The sequence below is a fragment of the Amblyomma americanum genome, chromosome 6 (genome assembly GCF_052857255.1).
Source record: "Amblyomma americanum isolate KBUSLIRL-KWMA chromosome 6, ASM5285725v1, whole genome shotgun sequence".
Taxonomy (NCBI): domain Eukaryota; kingdom Metazoa; phylum Arthropoda; class Arachnida; order Ixodida; family Ixodidae; genus Amblyomma; species Amblyomma americanum.
In genome coordinates, this window is record NC_135502.1 from 89,500,094 (window position 1) to 89,518,710 (window position 18,617).

At 46.2% G+C, this 18,617-nt stretch overlaps 1 protein-coding gene across 1 annotated transcript in view; it reads left to right on the forward strand.

Moving 5' to 3' along the window:
- Nucleotides 1-18,617, forward strand: part of LOC144093834 (uncharacterized) — a 229,270-nt gene that overhangs the window by 2,470 nt on the left and 208,183 nt on the right. Inside the window, exons 2-3 of the mRNA XM_077627553.1 lie at nucleotides 943-1,269; nucleotides 2,206-2,383. The gene's annotated coding sequence lies outside the window, so the exon portion shown is untranslated. The remainder of the gene's footprint in view (nucleotides 1-942; nucleotides 1,270-2,205; nucleotides 2,384-18,617) is intronic.

Genomic DNA, 18,617 nt, shown 5'->3' on the forward strand with positions numbered 1-18,617 from the left:
AAGGCTCTCTATCTCAATTATCTCAATAATTTCGAATCCATGAACCTGACCCATATATACCTCAAGCTGCAGGAGTCCGGACAGTTGAAATTTTACCAATGCTGGTGTCATCTCTGAGCTATATACTTTATTACACGATGTATCGTAGAAGAAAGTTCGCATGCATTACAAGTTGAGCTGGCGGCAGAGAGTCATGACGTCGTCGCATAGCCGGCATGCCACCCGCACGCTTCAGGTATGAACTACATCTCGCGGAGATCCTTGCCACCGTGAATCCAAACCGCAACTCCACAAAACTAATCTGCTCAAAATACGTTACTCTTGTAACAGTGTCTGATTTGACGATTGTGATTGAGTTACAGTACGGGTGCAAAAGAAAACACGTGTTAAGGACTTTGCGCCGTCGCTCTCTTAGCGTCAAGCTGCGATTGCATTTGCGCTTCTCCTGCGCACACGAGCATAGCGAGCTTGACACCCGCAGTTCCGCGTTTAGTATGCGCAGAGGGATTCGTATGCACACGCTTATAAGCACACATGCACGCACCCCAGAAAAACCGCGCTGCCGCTTGTCAGCGCGGGTGCGCGCAAAGTGCGGATAAAAAGCGGTATTCGGGCCGAGACGTATAGTGTGCTCGCGGTCTTTGAGAGGAAAAGGCCGAGCATGCTCGCAGCTTCCGCGCTTGAGCACGCGGGGCTCTTTCGCTGTCGTCGGTGTGTTGCCGGCTGCCGTATGCGCCGGCTCGCCCGCGCGCGTTTGAGGCGGCCTCGGGGTCTCGTGGGATGCCCAGAGAGCGCGGGCAAACGCCTGCGAGTGCGAGAGACCGCGCCGGCCGCCGGGGGGAACGGCGACGAGGGGTTGTGCGGCCGTAAATCCCCGCGACGTCGGCCGAGATATTTATGGCGGCCGCGCTTGAGAGCTAAATTTATGAATAAATATTCCAGCCACGTCGTGGTCCCCCGACCAGCCCAGGGACGAGGGAGCGAACGGGCTGCTGCCTGCCGCTGCCGATTTTGCTGCTGCACCGCCTTGTGGAAGCAAAGGGAAGACTGAAGGAGAGAGAGAGAGAGAAAGGAGCGCCTCTCGACCTTCCTGGGAAGCTGCCTGGCTGCCTGCTTGGGACCGTGCAAAAAGTGCGGCGTCGGGTGGTTGCCCACCCTTTCTGCACACCCTGACTCCTCCGTGGCTTCATGCGAGCTGTGCCCATACTTCCTCATGGGAGCCAACTTTCTTCTTCCCTTGGAAGAAGGGTGTGGGATCCCGGCAAAGAGGTAAATAGAAGCGAAGTCTCGACTTCTGGATCTCCGTAGGCCAGGAGTTGGCTGTGTGCTTTGCTTCCGTTCGCTTCTGATGGGCGTTTTGTTGTTGCATAGTTGGATGGCGTATAAGCGGCCTTCCTTTTTTATTGTCCTCTGCACGCGGTGGAGAGACGGCGTGCTCGCGCATGAGGTGGCTGGTCTGTGGGCCTTCAGAGTGCGGTCTTGTGAGCGACGCTTCAAGAGTTGACATTGTGAAAAAGCGCGCACGTGCACCCGAGGCCATCCGCTTTCTCTGTGGCGCACCGGTGCGTCTGTTTGGTGGCCTCGGGTACGAGCCGCAAAACTGCGGCGTGTCCGTTATCTTTCAAGAAGTCCGCGAAATGGAAGACCTTTTTATGCTAACATCGCAGTTTAATGCAGAGACGCACTACCTCTCAAGAAATGTTATCAATTATTGCCATAAATTTGGTCTCTAGAAATACCGCAAAATATTTTACTCAGTTTAGTCAAATATATGCAACCGTCGTTTTCTTGTTTGTTTATATACTTCCTATTGTAAAAAACAAACAAAACAGAGCAGCCATAATTCGTATCCAGGAGTTGGCTTACTTGAACTGTCAGGTTTGTGAACGCAGAAAGTCGATGGCAATATTATTTTTTTTAGCCAAAGTTATTTCAACACTCTGAGCAATTACTACCAAGTGTATCGCTTACTCTGCCCATTTCTGTGCTGTAAGAAAAATGGTAATTCCTTATTATGATTTACATTAAGGGTTACAAGACAGAAGGGACGGGACATAGGAAGGGGTCGCGTCCCGTCTCCCTATCTTGATTCTTGGCCCTCCCGCGCTATTTAACCCTTACCATCTTGCACCAGCAACACAAACCGCCTCGACATTGGTAAAGTCTGGTTTCTCTCTTCTTTTTCGCTTTTTATTTCATTTAAAGGTTATCATGGCACGTTCAACTCACCCCCTACCGGTAATGCTGGATGACAACCATACAGACGTCAACGAAGGGCGTCTAGCCGTGGATCCGCGCAGTGGATTACGTAGCCTCGACGTCCGATGGCGCCCCAAGACGGTGGCCGATCTGGAAAAAGGAGGCGATCAGCGACATGGAACTGGTGAGTGTAGCATGACATCCTTCGTCATTTTAATAGGTTGTTAAAATCGAACACATGAAGGAAAATATGGATACTGGCGTTCTGGATGATAGGAAATCTTTTTTACACCTGTACAATGAACCCAACCTGCGAAGCACTGAGCTCGAAATGTCAGCACCTTGAGTACACTAGGTTGTTTAGAGACTAGAAAAAGAAGACTTAAGATTGGTGTAGACGGTAAGTTGTCATTTGTATTCCTTTCTTATTGAAGCAAAGCGCTACGTCTCCTGGTTTTGGTTTTTACTGTTGTAGCAGCTTCAGGCATTGCCATCACTTCAATCACTGAAAATCATCAGATCGCAGGAGGACGCAGGTAAGAATGGTTTTATAGCTCAGCAGGGGGTGAGGTCGCCCCCGCCCCTCCCAAAGGAGAAATTTTACATAGGAAGACCATGCTGATGAAGCCCACTTCAACTAAAAAAGTCCAAGAAATCCATTGATGGAATTGTGTTCCCCCCCCCCCCCCCCTCAACCGCCGCCTCTAAGAGCGATCATAAATTCACCCCTGGCTGCAAGTTGTAGCTACAAATCCGTATACTTTTTTTAAAGGAAGTAAGTTAGACTGATGAATCAAAAGAAAAGGAATGATGAGGTAGTAGAGCATACCCCTCCATAGCACGCATGAGCCCATTAATGAAAAAATGACAGCTCACATGTAAAGGTTTCTGCAACATGAAAGGGCACAACCAGTTCACACAAAACGACATTTTTTATTATTTCTATACCAAAGTTGAAAATTATTTTTGTATTTTATAAGCGAAGAGGAAAACTAGTTCGAAAATTGGAGAAGTACGCTTGCCAAGAAGAATTATAGAATAATCATTCGTAGAATGCTCAAACTTTTTTTCCCCTTCTCATTGGAGTAACCTGTGTGGTGATATGTGAGAGGAAGTTCATCCTATAGTAGACTGAAAACAGCACTGTGGTCGTTTCGGCCGCGTTTTATCCACTTTATAAATATAGATTCCAGGATTCGAAGCATCGAATAAATATTTTGAGCATTTGTGTTGTGTGTTTTCTACTCGTCTTCTATGAGCCTGCTCACGTCCTCATCCACAGAGAAGTTCAAGTATCGCGTGTCATCATTTCCCGGCTCTTTAAGCTGAATCTTGGTACCTCGACACCAGTTGTAACCGTGGGCAGCATACATGTTGTCCCTGCGGTAGTATTCAAGTGGTAGACAAAGAAGCTGTATGTAAAGGTTAACAAAGATAATTTTACTTGCTGGATCGCGGGGTGGGTCCTAGTTTGGGAACACCATTTCGATGAAAAACACCTGTGTACTGAGATCCCGGTACTCGTTAAAGAATACAGTGTGGACCGAATTGAACCCCGAATCATTTCACTACAACATATAGCAGACCATAGTGTTGTTAATTCAGAGGTGAATTATTCATTTTTTTAATTCTACGTTTCATCATTCCTCCTGATTGTTCACGTCTTGGTTCAACTTGAAATTATTATACCAGGGTATTTAAATGCACATACTGGATTCGAATGCGTTAAGCAGCTGCCATATTTGGCGAGAACAAGTGCAGCAGGCTGGTCTATTCATTGGAGTTCTGCTGGAAGACGCGGTGAGCAGAAAGATAATGTGATATTCAGTCTGTTGATTGGATAGTGATTATCGCGCTCCATTCCTGTTACACCTCTGCATAAGGCAAGAAAGGCGCTCAAAACAAAGCAAAGAAAAAATTGGCGGTGTTTTAGCTCTGGTTAAACCTGGAGTGACGCGGTAGCTACAGCTGGCCGTTAACTCGCTCAGTCGCTACAAAAACAAAACGAAGGAAAAAAAGGGCTGCTTTATTTTACAATGCCTGCACCACGGGATATCTTTGCAGTTACCCGCTGGGTATTTGTGGTGTCTGCAACTCTGCAGTTCACTGCGAGCATTGGATCTAGAATGACCACATTCTTGGAGTGCTATGAATGCAGGCTGTATAGACTAATGTTCAGAGATGGAGACAGACTGGCGAAATATAATGGAAAGGCAGGGAGGTTAACTAGGTAATGCCTGGTTTGCTGCCCCACACATCGGGATGGGATGAAGGTAGAGATAAGAAGAATGGAGGATCAGAACACAGCATGGAACGTGTCCATGAGGGTCATTACTCTGTGACAACACAGGACGCACACAGCGAGTGTATGGTCTGTGGCTTAAGCGTCTCTCTTTTACATATTTGAAGATCGCCTTGATGGCTTTCTTCTCAGATGAATATTGAGGCCAAGGCATCAGGATTTTGGCTTCGACTAGTGTAAGAGAACCCATTCGCCGGAGTGCTGCAGCCAGGGATACTCATTCATGACCAAACCGAGCGCAGTTTCAAAATAGGTGCGAAACTATCTTCACACGCACTGTGCTCATATGCCGGGGCTCCTGCCATTCCATTGAAGTGGGAGTAAACATTTGTAAACGCCACTCCCAACCACAGGTGACACAGCACCGTTGATTTGCCACGGTTTTCCACGGGGGAAACGCTATGGCAGTTTCAGTTGCAGGAACCGGGGCGAGGTTGTGCAAACGGCGTCGGGAGCCTCCGCGTATAGTACATGCATCTAAAGTGGTGCTACGGGCAAGCTCTCGTAGATGTCGTCAAGCATAGGCTCTTGCTATTAGAACTGGGATAATGTGCGTGCTCCCGTGGGCCGCGCGCGCAGAACAGACAGCTAAGTCGTTGCCAACCATACCACTGGGGTTTGGTAGCCACTGGAAAATGTCGTGACCTCCTCCTAGCGCTAGTTGTTCTACCAGTAGCAGCTCAAGGACTAATGCTGAGTGGCCACGCCTATATAAGCCATCAATTTCAGTTTTCGATGCTGTGCCCAGTGCTTTCATTGAGCAGTAAATCGGACGAGAACTAGGAGATCTGAGACTGCTGGCGCCGTGACATCGTTGTGCAAGCCCTGCAGCTCCAGAAAACACAGCGGTTGTCCATGCACTTGAGTAGGCTACAGGGGCAGGACATTGATCCCGGTTAAAGCCAGCCCTCAAAATGACTGGAAACACTAAGTCTTGTAAATTAGTTTTTAATGTCGTAAAATGTACACATATGCACGAAATCAGGCCATTACTATGAGTCAAAAAAATGCTATACACATAAAGGCCAGGCACCTGTGGCGGCTAGTCACACAAGCAGCTTGATCTCTGGTTCCTCGAATTAGCTCTTGCTGTCGAAGGCACACACTTAATGGTGCAATGGCATTGCTTTTATAGAGAACCAAACACCTGGCAACCCATCAATCCATATCCGTGGCAATAAAAGCAGCATTTCCTTTCGATCAGAATCCATTGCTCTTCTTTACGCTTTTGTCCTATTTGTATAGGGGTGACTGTTTTTGATGAGCCCTTCAATTCACCCGAACATTAACCCATTGCCCCTTCAGTTTCTTCATTCTTCGATCTTCCTCTACATTGTCTTGTCATCGTCCTTTCGGCCTCTTTCTAACAACTTCTTTCCATTGTGTTTGCTGTCCCTCCTCATTACATGAAGAAAAATAAACATCATAGTCTTCTTTCTTCATTTTTCTTTCAATGTGTAGACTTTGGCCATCCCTCGTGTGTGTTTGTTACGGAATATATCCTTTATTGCCACTCCACTCACCCATCTCAGCATCCTCATTTCTGCGACTTTCATCTTTTGCACGCTGAACTTGTTAACGGGCATCGATCGCTTCAGTTCCATACGGTATTAATGGCACCATCACTCTTCTGTAGACCTGGCTCTTCAACTTAGCGGGACATCTGAAATTGCCTGCAAGTTCTTTCATCCTGCTTGGGTTCTATGGGCGTAATTTCTCTTGCCGCGGCTCCCTCTCGATAAGTTGTCGAGCCAAGTTGCATGAAATGCGTTGTTCTCTTGATTATGGTGTCCTCTAGCGTTAGTTCGCTCGTGACATCTCCCAAATTGCAAGCCCTGTACTCTGTCTTCCTTGGACTCAATCTCACACCTCTTTCTTCTATAGGGTTCTACTGCCTCCAGCTTTGCTTCTGCACTCTCCTTGATGCTTCAGCACGGTGTAATATCATCAGCGCACAGTATACTCCAAGGTACTTCTCTAACCAGCACTGTGAAAACATAGATTACCATACAGAAGACCAAATCGCTCAGTCAAGAACCGTGGGGTAGTGCTACTGTCACAACAAAGCTTCCAGTTTCGCCGAGGCAGCTGCGAACTTTTGTCCCTGCTTTTCGATACATCTCTGGGTAGGCTTCAAATATTTCTCCGATATTTTCTCGAAGACTTATCCGGCTGTATCATAGGCCTTCCGCAGGCCTGCATCTGTAGACGCCTTCCCTGGCATGGATTCAAATTCTTATGGCCCGATACTCACCTCTGCTCTTGGTCTTTCTCCCCAAAACTCTTCTGAAGGTCTTCATGATGTGATAGATTAATTCTTGTAATTCTATAGTTCTTGCAATCCTGGATGTCATCTTTGTTCTTGTAGCCTGATATGACGACGTTTTCTTTGCAATCATCAGATACTTATTCCTGTTGGTAAACTTTCGTAATGGTGTCAAACAACAGGCCACCACTTTAGGCACATTGTTCATTATGGAACCTGCATCAGTTTCATGTGCTTCTTTCCATATGTGGCTTCATGAAGAAGTCCCATTTATCGCCGACAGGATCAAAACAGGTAACCTTTGAATATTTGCATGGCAACCATGGAAACCTGCTGCAAGTCTGTGTGCACAGCTCAATCAACCCCATAAATTCTTCGGAAGACAGTAGTCAACGTAAAGACATCTCACCGGACTTCATCGATGGATGCTGAACGTACTGCTCTTTCTGTTGTCTTTGAATGTATCAATCAATAAGGCCCAACAGCGGGCTGTTTTCACTGAATAAAAAGCAGCCCCCCCCTCCTCCTCCCCCCCCCCCCCCCCAAGGCTTACGAGCTGCTTTTCGCTGTGTATATTGTGAACTGGCCACGGAAATCCGAGAGCTTCATTACACTGCCATCATAAAAGGACACAGTTTATAGCCTACCACCACACGCAGGATACAGCGGCACCTCAGGCAATTACCATGAGGACGAGGCCGCGCGAACTGCCCACCACGACGGAGATTGCCTGTCAATCTTAATTTTGGGAATGGACGCAGCGGGTAGCCTTGGAACACTTGCAGTAGGCCACGCTTGTTTCGTGGAATTCTGGACAGTTCTGAACCAACGTCTGCAATCCCTGGACCTTGACTGCACCTTTGACATCCACCCGGCCTGCAACGGGTTGAATCAACTTTGTTTTGTCGCCTGTGGCTTGTTGTCGCATTCACGAACCACTCTCGTTTGTTATCAGTATGGCTGATAACCCTGCATTCACTACCTGCACGCGTGACGAAAGCGTAACAAACTTTCACTGCGCATGCCGTATACGTATGCAGAGCGAAATTCAGCATATATACCATGCGCTTGAGCACCTTGACCCCTGCCCGCTAACGGAGATGGAGATTCTCAGGCAGTGGCGCCGCTGGTCGTCGGCAATGAAGGCCTTACAGGCACTGCTCACTTTCTTGAGGGCGTCGGGCCTGCACGGTAGATTATGACCATGCGCCTATGACGCTGCAGCGCTCTAATTGCTCACAGACTTGATTTCCCCTTTCTTAACTTTTCTGCTTGACATTTATGTCCGTCCATACCTTCCCCTAGTGCAGGGTAGCAAATCGGTTTCATTGTCCGGTAACCGTCCCCGCCTTTCCTTCTCCTTTTTTTCATCCTCCTCTCCTTCCGGAGTTCGTTCTTTAGTCCACGTAGCTCTATTTTGAGTTGCCACTCTTTTCGTTTCCCTCTTCTTACCACGATGTGTTGGCCTCTGTCTAAATTTCAGCGTTTTCGTTAACCTCCATGCTTCGGCCCCACAGGCGAGCGTACTGGAAGGCTACGGCGGTTACATACTTTCATCTTTCTTTTTTCCTCTCATATCGGTAAGCTTCTGTACATAACTTTAGGGTGCCTCCCGAATGCGCTGCAACGCAATTTTACTTTCCTGGTGCTTTCTTTCTTAAGATACTGATCCGTGGTAACTTGCACAAGCGACTGAAAAAAGCACACACAAAAATTCACCTGGCACTAAAAACCACAGAGACGTCATCACTCGCGGCCGACCAAATGAGGGCGCCCGACTTATCGCGTCATGGCGCGTAATGCTCAATGTCCAGTGTTCGACAGCTCGGGGGCGATATACAAGATCTTGCGTTCCCTCTGGATTTTGAGTTCTTCGCGTAAAGAAAACGGCTTCACGCGTGAGAAGAACGCGAAAATAATAGGCGAAGCCTCATAATTAGACTCCGCAAAAGAAATGATGTCTCTGAAGTTTAGTTAATCACACATTTAACGATAGTGTTTCTTGTGATCCAAAGTAAACCTTCTCTGCAAGAAAGGCTCCAGAAACATTTACGTGCAGTTCGTGCCAAATTTACATATGGCTAAATATGCGTTTGTTTTTATTGATATAGGCCAACCTTTTGAAGAAAAAGTCTGGAAATTCCATAAAGTTTAGAGCTCAACACTTGAGCTGGAGAAAGCGAAAAAAATCTCAGCTGAAACAGCCGATAGACGTGGTACAAGAAAGAAAGGGCAGTATATGAGGCGATATTTAATTTTATTCATATTTCAGGTAGTATGCGTTCATTCAGACTCAGTTGGGAAAGCTTGTGGCTGCACAGCAAGGATGTGCGCATGAAATACATGGAATCTTGTTTTGAATTAGGCAATACCGATGTGCTTGTTTACGGCTTATGTTGCTCACGCTTCAGTCTGTTGGGACAAGGTAATAGGCAAGAGGCAAAAAATGAAGTGCTTTGGCTTTGCAGTATGGGACTACACTCTCTACTCGGTGCTGATTATTTGAAGCACTTCCGAAATAAATGGGTAAAAAGGCGAGGCAGTGATAAAAGTCTCAATTTTCCAGTTTTTATTTGTCTAATGAGTCATCATCATCAGCAGCCAACAGACGTCCATTGCAGGACAAATGCCTCCCATTAATGTCACAAGAACGCTGTACTGGTCCAGATGCGGCTGCCTTATCCACATCTCATTTGGCCCCTGATTATCTCCCGCCCCCTGCAATGTTTTCCTTCGCTTCCTATCCGCTGGACATCATTATTTACCGCTTGTGCCCTACCGCACTGTGCCCTATTCCTTTCTCTTAATGCTACAGCTCTCATTCTTCTTTTCACAGTTCGTTGCGTCGACCGCAGTTTCATCTCAAGCCTTTTCGTCGTCACCCATGTTTATGCCTCATAGATCAGATCGGCAAGGTACAGCTATTATGTTATTTGCTGCTTAAGGGATGTTGATAAGCTTCCACCCATAGCCTGAGGGTGCCTGCCAAACGTCCTCAGCCTCATTGTTACTGTCCTAGGCATTTCGCTTTCATGGTCCGGACGTAGAGTCATGATACTTGCTAAGGAAGGTACTGCCACTTACCTCTCTGCCTATCGCAAACGATTGTAAACTTGCCACCTACATTATCGGTCCAAATTGAGTTGGTTTCGTTTTCTTCATTTCATTTTCAATACAACCGTCCGGTTTTGAGCCTTTAAGCTCTTAATCGTCATCATTATCAGCATGACTACGCACACCGCAGGGCAAAGGCCTCGCCCACATTTCTTCTTGAACCGTGTCCTGTGCGAGCTGCGCCCACCTTTTCCCCACAGACTGCCTGATCTCATAAATCTACCTGACTTTCTGGCACCCGCTGCGAATCCTCTCCGTTACGCTTAACGACCATCGGTTACTTGTCTTCGCTATATGCCCTTGGCATGACTATTTCTGCACGATTGCGACCATAAATGTCATCAACATGCATTTGTTCTCTCACCCACTTTGCTCGCTTCCAGGTCCAGCTTCCTGTCTGTTAACGTCTATTATCTATTATTTTCCTTTTCATAGATCGCTGGGTTGTCCTCAATTTAAGTTGAAATTTTTCGATGGAGGCGAAACGCTAAGGCGCCCGTACGTGTGCGGTGCGATGTCAGTGTACGTTAAAGATCCCCAGGTGGTCGAAATTATTCCGGAGCCGGCCAGTACGGCACCCCTTTCTTCCTTCTCTTAGTCCCTTCTTTATCCCTTCCCTTACGGCGCGGTATAGGTGTCCGCCGAGATATGTGAGACAGTTGCTGCGTCATTTCCTTTCCCCAAAAAACAATTTGCATTTCTTCTTTCACTCCCTCCTTTATCCCTTCCCTTACGGCGCGGTTCAGGTGTCCAAAGATATATGAGACAGATACTGCACCATTTCCTTTCCCCCCAAAACCAATTATTATTATTTCATTTTCCAACGATATATGAGACAGATACTGCGCCATTTCCTTTCCCCCAAAACCAATTATTATTTCATTTTCGTTTTTTCATTAGCCCCCACGCTTCTCCAAAAGGTGAGAGCCAGTAAGATACAGCTGTTATGCACTTCCCTCGAGGGATACTGTGGAACGGTTGCTCACGTCCTGCAAGGGAGTACCTTCCAAATGCAATCAAAACCATTCTTATTTCTATCAGCTAATTCACTCTCGTTGTCCGGATCTGCGGTTACTAGGACTTTCCCTGAGTTGATGCAGCCCCTTACCACTTCCAAAGGTTGGCTGCTTATCGGAAACATGCTCTTCCCTTGCGCGGCTCTTGAACATTGCTTTAGTTTTATACATATTAATTTTTAGACCCACCGTTCTCTTTTGGCCGCCTAAGTCATTGATCATGCTTTGCACATTCCCCTTTTGTTACTGACCTAGGCAATATAATCAGCAGATTGCAAAATCATCATCATCATCACCACAAGACTGACTATGCTCACTGCAGGACAAATGCCTCTCCATATCTCTTCAATTAAACCTCTCATTTTCCGGCTGTGCCCACCCTATCCCTGCTATTTTTTTTTAATCTCAACCGCCCACCTAACATTATGCCGCCCCCTGCTATGCTTCCCTTCTCTTGGAATCCATTCTGTTAGCCTTAAGGGTCATCGGTTATCTTGCCTTTGCATTACAAGCCCTGCCCAAGCCCATTTCCTCCTCTTGATCTCAACTACGAATTTATTAGCCCGTGTTTGTTCCCTGACACACTGCTCCCTCTTCCTGTCTTTTAACGCTACACCTATCATTTTCTTTCCCATAGCTTGCTGCGTTGTCCTTAACTTAAGTTGAACCCTTTCCGTTATCCTAGACGTTTGTGCCGCATAGGTGAGTACCGGTAAGAGACAGCTGTTATAGACTTGAATATTTCTTAAATTGCTGAAATAATCTGTTATGTTTTATGAACAAGGCTTGAAGAAAGCCAGCCTGTTCCTTTCGCTGATTATTTTGTAAGGCTCCTCTGATTCTATTAGCGATTACCTTTGTCGATACCTTGTAAGCGACGGACAGTAAGGTTACGGTCTGTAATTTTTCAAGTATTTGATATCCCCTTTCTTGTACTTTAGATAATGTTAGCGTTCTTCCAAGATTCCGGCAAGCTCGAGATCATGAGGCACTGCATACGCAGGGTGTCAGGTTTTTCTTGCACAACCTCCCCACCGTCCTTCCGCAGATCTGTGGATCAATGATCCTCATCAGCTGTTTCCCCTTCCGCATCGCCTGTAAAGTTCCACTTCCTGTGTCGTTAACGGCGGGGTGTAAATTCCTCTGCACCCCTGCCTCGGAAATTATTGTCTTAATTATTTCGGCTATTCCAGATATCGGTGTAGAACTCCTCGGCTACCTTAGCTACCTTATAAATATTTGTAATTAAATTGCTCTTGTTTTTTTTTTCTTAGCGTTTACATCTTATTTTTTCCTGTCTTTCACTCCACGCCACTCTTCGGCTACCTGCGTTCTTTAGCACATGCTCTATTCTCTCATATTATAGTTTCTTATACCGGCTACCTTACCCGTGTTGATAAACTTAGCTCTGCCTCTTCTCATATCTGTGGGGTTAGAAGCTTTCAAGCTCTGGCGTTTGTTCGTCAGATCTTCCATCTCTTGATGCAACTTACTATATCCTGTATAACAATACCCCCTGCTTGTATTGTAGGCTCGCTCAATGATAATTTTTTAGACTCATTGATTGCCTCACACCAAGGTCGCCGTCTTCGGTTCAAGTGCAATATCTGCTCTGGAATGAGGTCGTAAATTCCTCTACATCCCTCTAGATCTAAATCCCTTTCCCCTCTTACAGCCAGCTATAGTTGATAGGCTTCTTCAGTATTGTTTCCTCGGTTCCCTCTGCAAATCTAGGCTAATTCGAGATCCTAACGTCTGGTAACTACATCTCTCCCCGCAGAGCACCTCCACGTGCATCCAGCATAATGCAATAATGGGCGCACATTACGAAGAATATTTCATTTTTAGTTTCGCAATTCGACCTCTTCTATGTCCACTTCCGGTTCTCCCGTAAATATTTAGTTGTGTGAGCTCCACTAATAGCACCCTCCCTTCTATTCAGAGACCTGTTCCATATATAGTCAGCGACTCTCTGGTCTACTCAATGCCTCTTGCCAGGAACGTATGTTTTTTTTTTTTTTTGCGGGGAGGAGGGGGAATTGAACTTTATTTCGGGTGGGGGTGGGGGGGGGGGGTGCAGGCTCCCTCAAGCTTTCCCTTGAATACGTGCCTGCTTCTTGCCTACCTTGGCATTGAAGGCGCACCCGTTAGCACGGCGTGCTGCGTTTTTACCTCCTTCATTACCAGTTCCACGTCTTCATGGTAGTTGTCGTCTATCTGGACATCATGACTGGATATTCGTACGCTGTACCGCGTACAATTTGTACATGTTATCAAGTTTATCTACTACAAATGCCACCCTTTTCGTTATAATGCAATAGAAATCCTCTATGCTGCCAGCTATATCTTTACCGATCTGCTATCTACGGAAGCATAGTACGTGCGTGGTCTTTAGCGGTGTATACAGGATGTTTCACCTAAGACCACACAATTTTTGAAGGGTTTTTCAGTTAGAAGCGCACTTTCTTGGCATAGCATTGCCAGCGGAGTAGTATATCAGAATACAGGTAAGGAGTGCTAACTATTAGGCTAGTTAACTAATATTCAATAGTTGATTTGTTAACTATTATTGTTAGGCTGCTTAATTATTCTGAGGCGTGAAGCCTTCTGTAAGTAATCCATACCAGTTTATAGAATTTTGAAAACTCCGTTACCTTCGGTGCTGTGGCCAAACATATTTTGGCTATTTCGACGAGTTACGTGCACTGGAGAGGTTGCTTCGCCTGCAAGCGTCTCAAAAGCACATGTATTTTGGCGCGATGTAGACAAAATTTGTTGGGTCACAGCGCTGAGGGTAACCGCGGTTTCGAAATTCTAGAAACTCATATGGATATTACTTATTGTGGACTGCACGCCTCTCAGTAATTAAGGAGCATAATAGTAATAGTTAAAAAGTTAACTATTCAATATTAGTTAACCAGCCTACTAACTAGCACGTCTTAATTGTATTCTGATGAACAACACCGCTGGCTGCGCCGTGCAAAAAAGCGCTCTTCTAACTCAAAAAGCCGACTTTTAAACATCGTGTAAAGTCTTCGGTGAAATACCCTGTATATTTCATCTGTGCTCCCAAGCTCATTAAGCCTTATGGCTTAGTGATTTAATACCTGCTAGTTCCTCAATCATCACTGATAGGCTATACTTACAGGGTAAAACCCTCAAAACTGCATTTCTTCTATCGGTTAGCAATGCAATGTAATTAATAAATCTGAAGTTAATAAGGTTTTATATAATAATTTTTATTCCTTGCTATTCCAACTCCAACTCTGGTTACCTCTTCTAAACGCGAGATTAATAGCAGAATAGAGACTGTCTTAATCTGCCAGACCCCCTTCCTGATTGCTTTTGCGTCACTTTTCCTACGGATGACAATGGTGACTGTGCTGTCCTTGTCGATATTTTTTTTCTTTTTTGCATTTTCACATCTTCCAATCCCAGGTTACGCAGTGCGTGCATGACTAATGATATTTCTAGTGAATTAAATACTTTTTCGTGGTCTTGAACGCTACATATAAGGAATGATCGTGTTCGACCCATTTCTTTGTTACTTTATTGATGATGTACTTAAGGGTTAAAGGTGTTTCAATTCTATTAGCGATTACTTCCGTAAACACCATTTGAGGGGCAGGCTGTCAGCCAATAAGTCTACATTTCCTCAAGGCTTTAGCCGTCCCCTTATTGATTAAGGCAATGACCAGTCTTCCACGCATAACTGCACGCTCGAGATAATAAGGCGTTTAGTGTACAGGGTGGCAAGTTTTTCTTGCACAATGCCTCCACGGCACAAGAACAATTCTGCGATTGCTTCATCCGCACCTGCTTTTTCCCTATTTGCTTAGCGTGTAATTAAGCCTTTCCCTGTACTTTCTCTTGCGTTAACCCTGAATGTTCACTTCCTCGTCAACAATGTCTCTCTCATTAGCGTCGTGATTTTTTCAACTACTGTAGAAATTCACTCAGAATTTATCAGCTGAGTTACCGTTTTTTTCGAAATTACTCTAGCCAGATTAAACCGAATAACCAAGCAGTTTTTCCCCGTCAAATGACCCTCTTCCAGCCAATGGCGTCGGCCGATTCTCGTGAGGCTGCTAGCGTAACAACGGAGAGAGTGTCAGATGAAAGGGGATAGCCCCCTCCCTGCACTGAACGCTTGCAGACTCATGAGAATTGACCGACGCCATTGGCTGGAAGGGGGTCATTTGACGCGGAAAAGCCGCTTCGTTCTTGAGTTTTATCCGTCTGTAATGCCTGGTCCTCCTTTTCTCTTAGTGCATACATCTGATTTTGATCATGCCTGATTGTCTCCGCTATTTTCGCTAGCTTTGGACTTTGAGCTTATTCAATCGTCACCATTTCATACTTCCTTGTGTTGCTTATACCTCATAATTTATGGTTGCCTTTGACAGTTCATCTGTTTCTTCTATCTTTTTATGGTGTGACGCTTTTTACCAGATTTTAAAATCCTTAGAGAACGTTCCATTATCCGGCCTACACGCCCTGCCCCTGATTATAGTGGACGAACTCCGCGATTGTATTCGTAAGGTTGTCACTGATCTCAGTCTACGCCTAGGAGTTCTTTGTCAGTTAATGTAGAATATCTGATATCGAGCGAGGTCCTAAACACCTGTAGTTTGTTATCGCTATGTCGTTTGTGCACCTTTGTAACTTTTTTTCTGTGAACTCTTTTTAGCAGCTTCACGCCCTGCACGATGCCGGAATTAAAGGGCACACACGATGAAATAAATTTCATTTGTAGCGTCCCTATTCTCGCGTCCGTGAAAGAAGGCATTCATGGCTGTTAGACTGTACATTTCTGCCAATTCATCAAAAAGAATACTCCCTTGTTATTGCTGGCACCCATTTCATAGTTTCTTTCAGCCTGTTCATCCGCTTGCGTCAATCCTAGCTTCACCTTAAAGTGGCCGTTAGTATATTATTCTGTACTACAGTCTGTTCTATTGAGTAAGAAAATTTTATCGGTACTCGTGAAATAAGGGTGGCTGTCTTGGTTGCAATTTTTCCTAATTACCTTCGTGATGTTTAATACGCCTTTCTGATTGTTGAGAACTGCGCGCGGCAGATTACCGCATGAGGTGCACTGTTGCTCGTTATTCATCTTTCAGCTTACAAAATAGTTGGCTAATGGTAATGGAAATGAATGTATTTTAAGGCTAGCATGATGTCACGACTGTACGGCATTTGCAATAGAGCCATACATGATCGAATCTGCTGCGTTGGCGTCAGTATCGATCGAGCGGCACTTTCAAGCGCCTCACCAGCTTCTCCCGAAGGCCGCGTGGGGGCACCGGTCTAGCGCGCGCGCAGCACCGCTGCATAATGCATCTCCCGGCAAGCGGAGGGGGCCGGTCTCGGCCGCTCCTCACTGGCTGATTTACAGACTGCCCCGGAAACGACGTTGAGAAGCGACCGGTCTGAGCAGCCAATCCAAAGCCGCCGTTCGCCTCGCCCTCCACCGCGCCTCGCTCGAAGCGGCCTGCTGCCGCTGCCGCGAGCCGAATTAGTTTAGGAACCCCGCACGCCACGCGCCTCGCTAGAGCCGGCGGTGCGGCGCGCGCTACCCGCGGCCCGCACCTCTGCCGCTGGGCCTTGTTCCGTCGCAGCTGGAAAGAAAAAATAAATTGAAATACAACACAAAGGGACACGTCGAACGCGTCCCACGGAAGAAGGAACGAACGTGAGAAGGGAAAGCTGGGTGGAGGGAAGAAAAGAAAGCCGTCTCCTCCCTTTCCCTCATCACTGGAGTCGTTGTTGTCGGTCTCCGAACGAACGACTGCGCGGACGAAGCTGGGGAAGCGCGAAATGAAAGCGCAATGCAAAAAAGATGGGGACGAGCGGGAGATGGCGATGGTGGAACGAACGTAGAAGCGAGAGAGCAAGCGAGCGGGCGCAGGGGTCGGCTGCGGGCTCCCGTGTTACAACCGAGTCATTTTTTGGAGGAGTAGCCCCCGCGGGTAGTACATACTTTAGTTGCAGCGTCGCCGGCGCACTCAGGTAAAGAGGGTGCTGCTCCTTTCTGGCCACCCTTGCGGTTTTGTCAACACGCCATGTGACCGGCGGCCGGTCGGCGAGCTCTGCGCGCGCGGAGAGGTGGCTCGGCGCGCTTTGCGGTCTCAATCAACGCCGACGCCGCCAGGTGAAGGCGCCGTAGCGGTCGACTGGACAACACACGTGCTCGGCGTTTGCGGCGCGACGTTGCTCGCGCGTTTTCGCCGAGACTGTTGTAGACTGGCGCGGAGACCACGAACGACGACAGCGGACACGACACGGACTCGGGTGAAGTTTCCTGGGGTGCGCGAGAGACTGGACTGTCAATTGCACGGTCGTCGCGTCAAAAGTTCCCCGAGTTCGTCTTCAGTCTAGCGTTGCCAGCGGCACACCGTTCACTCTCGCCGCTGCTTTCGACGGCTCTTCGAGGCCTGGCGCGACGATAAGGCAAGTTTTGTCGCATGTTTCGCTGCATGATAATTCAGGTGTTTGTGCGTTGATACCAGAGTTGTACCGATATCTGAGCGGATTTTTTCAGCGTCTACGCTATGGTCGCTTTCATTAAAACCAGCCGGGAGACAGCTTATTATACTGAAGTAAAATCCACGGCTGCGCGGAATCTGAAAGAATGCAAGAAGGAATCTGTTCAGTTGGCTGTCCAGGGAAAACGGTACAGTCGATTAAATTTTTCTGGCACTCAGGATATAATAGCTGTGAAACCAGCAACTTCGTTTTGGTTTTGATGCTAATTTAAGCGGCACCAAAAAAATTCTGGAGTCTTTTCTTGAAGTTGAAGATAGCTAATTCAGGCATATACATCTCTAGTAAAAGAAGCAATAAAACACAATTGTTCTTCCTGTCATCAATATAGCCGCAGATAATGTTGCCAAGACAATATGCGGTAAATGTTTTGAATTACTGCGGCGTCTGGCAAAGGCTGGTGCAAGATTAAACACTGCACAAATCGTCGTCAAATTTCTTTTTTCTGTAAAGTTCCTGCTTTTGATAATCATGCACGTTCAAAGCCTCAAACTCGGCTAAGAGATGTATCTGCAACTGCTGAGTCAGCTAAGCCAGATATTCTCATTTGTGAAAGGTACTTCGAATACATGAATTACCAATGAAGTGTGGTGATCAGCAATTGCAAACCGGTTCAAGTCAGCGTTTGACTTGCGTTCCTATTTGGGCAGTGAAATTCGCGGGGACTATTCTATATTTGCATTTCACTCTGTTTTTTTTTTTTTCCCTGAATATATGATGTTCGGTTTAGGATGAAGCCATGATTCTTCTCACAAAAAAAAGTAACACTTAGTGAAGTTTGAGGTTATAACTGACCCTCTTTAAAGCTTTCACTAATATCCATTTCTAAAGTTCCTCTCCTTTCAAGTTATTAAAAGCATGAACTAAAGATTTAGGCCCTCTACACCACCGGTGGGTTTTCACGTGTTTGTAAAATTCAGCACAAAGCAATATTTCCTACACCCTGTGCTTGGCGCATGATATCCTTAGATGCTTGTGCGCCATTAAATCCAACAAAATACAACATTTAGTGAAATTCAATCATAATCACGATTATGCAACGGTATGATTTGTAATTTTAGTTTACATTTTTATGCAATCTACGTTGAACGTGTTTGAATAGCTCCCACTAAAACCTGCATTTTATTTTCATTCACAAACATGACCCAAATCTAACAGAAGAGGTGGTTGATTA